The sequence below is a fragment of the Cupressus sempervirens genome, chromosome 2 (genome assembly GCF_028749045.1).
Source record: "Cupressus sempervirens isolate cs-2001-9-10 chromosome 2, ASM2874904v1, whole genome shotgun sequence".
NCBI classification, from domain to species: domain Eukaryota; kingdom Viridiplantae; phylum Streptophyta; class Pinopsida; order Cupressales; family Cupressaceae; genus Cupressus; species Cupressus sempervirens.
In genome coordinates this window covers 202,799,081-202,802,563 of record NC_143119.1, presented here as the reverse complement: position 1 = coordinate 202,802,563, position 3,483 = coordinate 202,799,081, and positions in this window count along the sequence as shown.

Below are 3,483 nucleotides of genomic sequence, written 5' to 3'. Positions count from 1 at the left end.
TGTAATTTTGATGGTAACTAAGTTGATCAAATGATCAGTTTGGTTTGCCATCAATGCCAAAGAGGGAGATTGTTGGAAATGATTGAATAAGAATTATGGAACTGGAAAAGAATGTTCTCAATCATTGTTTTGTCATTGATGTCAAACTTGCTACTTGAAGGAATGACAATTGTTTTAGTGATCCAAATACTATCAATTGGTTGATTGACAAGGATGCGGCAATCAATAAGATTTAACTAGAGTACCTAGAGAAAGGTTAATGTTATGATGTTGTAATGAAGTACATGGATCAGCTAAGCCATTGATGAGATAGTGTATTGTTGAAATATTCTAAGACACATCTAATAGGCACACTAAAACATATCAAAGATGTAAGGGTTTAGCTATGTTATTTGTGACAGCCTAACTAAGTTCATAAGAGAATGTCGAGCAAGCTAGTTAGTGCCAAAAAAATTCTTAGTTGAAGCCAAGCAAGTTCACTCTTAGAATGTACCAAGAAGAAAACAAGTGCCGAGAAAATATCAAGTGTCGAGCAGAAAACAAGTGCCGAGCAAATATCAAGTGCTGAGTAAATGTCAAGTGTCGAGAAAAAAACAAGTATCGAGTACATATCAAGTGCCAAGCAAGAAAGAGGTGCGAAGTGAAGGTATAGATGATGAGTAGGATAAAAGTGTCAAGTAACATAGAAGATGTGAGATATTAAGATCTACCATATAATATTATTTCTATTAATCAGGAAGGTTCTAAAACTTTGAATAGTGGCAAATAGAATATGAATAGAGAAAGGAAATCACTCAGGGAATTAAAAGAGGTTGATAGGAAAGCTAAGGAACAAAAAAAAGACATTCTAAATTCTAAATGCAAGGAAGGGGAAGAACCTTCCCATAGCTCAATGAGTATTACAACTTGGAATGTTGGGGGTTTGAATGCTCCTAGCAAGAAAAACTTATTAACGTGTAACCTTGCCTTATTTGAATTACACATTATATTAATTGAGAAAACCAAATTGAATAAAGGAGACAAATTAGAAAAGAATTTTGGAAAGTGGAGAACAGTAATCAAGGAATCAAATGGGGCATCGAGAGGATTAGGAATTGTCTAGAATTCATTAAAGGTAGGCTTAATATTATAGAAACAAATAAAAATTGGATGGGATGGAGAGTTTTAACCTATAAACACAATCTTCAAATAATCCTAATCAATGTTTATGGACCTACACAGACAATAGACAAGAAAAAATTATGGGACGAAATCATTTTTTTATGGAAAATTACCGTAAATAAAATCTTGTTATTGGAGGAGACATTAACGTAATACTGAACTTAGAAGAAATTTATGGGGGAGCTCAAATGATTACATGAGCAACTATAGATTTTAGAGAATGGGTTGGGAAGAATAAATTATTGGAAACTCAAACTAACAATGGAATATTAACCTGGAATAACAAAAGAAAAGACTTTGGCTATATAGTAGAAAAACTTGATAGATTCTTCTTTAAAGGAGATTTAAGAAACATGGATCTAGCAATTCAAGCAACCATTTAGCCTATAGTTAGTTTAGATCACTACCTTATTAGAATAGAATTAGTAGAACCTAATAAACCATCTAGGAATTTGATACAAGAGCATCTTGGGATTTTTATGCAATCCTACATGTTTAGAGGGATTTTGGCTTAAATTTGTGGAGTTTGTAGATATTGATGTTTGGCGTGGTCTATGGAACTCGACATGATCTATGAAACTCAACATGGTCTTTAGAACTTGGCATGGCCTAGGAGATCAACAATGCTTGGGAATTTACTGGTGTTTGGCTTGGTTTTATTGATACTTGGTTTCATCTTAGTTTCTATTGGTGTTAATTTGTCTGTGAGCTAACTTTTGGCTTTTAATTTATGTATGGGTATTTAATTTAGTGTTGTAGCTAACTTGTGGCTTGACCTAAATTTAATGTAAAGGATTTAATTTAGTTTTTAAGGAGTTGGGCTGACTTGTGGCTTAGTTGGGTATAAGTAAGGGGTCTTGTAGAGTCTTTGGGTAGGATTCATTCTAGCTTGGAGAAGGGGATAAAGTGTGGATGTGAATTTTGAAGAGCTAAGGTTGCGGTTTTAGAACTAGAGGATTGCTTGGTGGACTTGAGGGTACAAGTGTAAATTCTTCTTGTTTTTCTTATATAGTTGTGAAGCTAGACTAGTTAGATCTTTTAGGATCTTACAAAATTGGTATTGTAATTGTTGTTTGTATTTGGCCCTAACCTAGAAGGACTTATACTTGGGGATATTGCATGTAATCAGTTATTTTATGAATAAAGAAGTTGTTTTTTGGTATCAGATCTTGCATTTTTGTTTCTTTGTTACATTATTTCTATTGTATGGTTATTTTTTGGGGGTTTGGACATGTCCTTTGGGGATTCTCTTACCTTGCACTACATCAAGTGGTATCACAACATAGTTGTTCCTGAGTGTGTAGACAGATTGCCAAAGTTGTGGCAGTTTGTAGCAGGATCTTCAGTTGGGTAAGGTTGATCTTGCTGCTAATTGATCTTTTTGATTGGTGGGTTTGTTTCTTAGGGTTCCAAAATTCTTGAAAAATTCCTCTAAGAAGATTGGACCCTAGTAAAATTGATGATCTTAGTGATGTTGTGGAAGAAAAAGATCTCAAAGAAGATAAGAGTAGAGTTCACATCTAATATTGCATTAACAAAAAGTGACATGATTATTGAAATTGTGAGTGCTTTAGGTGGTGTACCTAGGCATGTGGGTACTGTATGTGTGAATATGTGGCCAATGCTAAAAAACACACACTTCAACACGATCTTTATTTGCGGATTCATTTCAAAATGAACATTGGACTATTCATCCAAAAATCAGTCGGCAAGGTGACCTGTTGCCTTCTATCTAAGGTATTTTTCTTGTTAAATATCCTTAGATTTGAGGTGTTAAGCTACCAGACCCTCTAACAATGAAGGATTTAAAGAAATGCAACTAATCTATATGAGAAGAAGATTAATCTAGAATGGAGTATGCACGTTTAATCTAAGAACATGTAAAAGAAAACTATGCTAAAATGTATGCATATTGTGCTAAATGAGATTAAACTAGACAATGAATATGAAAGTAATGTGCTCAAATGAATGCACAATCTAGCAGCAATTTTTTGCAAATTCTCATTCAAACTCCCCTAAAATGAAGAAATGAGAGTCTCTTAAATAGACTTTCTTGGAATCCATCAATGGTTGAGATCGATTTCAATCAACGGTCAGGATTAAAGGTGAAGTTCAGTCATAAAGGGAGATTCCCAAATTAAAGGGAGTTAACTGATTTAATTTGAGTGGAAAAAGGAGTTAACTAATTCAATTTGAGTAGAAAAAGTAGTTAACTGATTTAATTCCTTTTTTATCAATAGTGAATTGGAAATTTCTCTTTTTGAACTGAAGAGAGATTTTGGTGAGATATTTAATTTAACAAAATGAGATATACTCTCATAA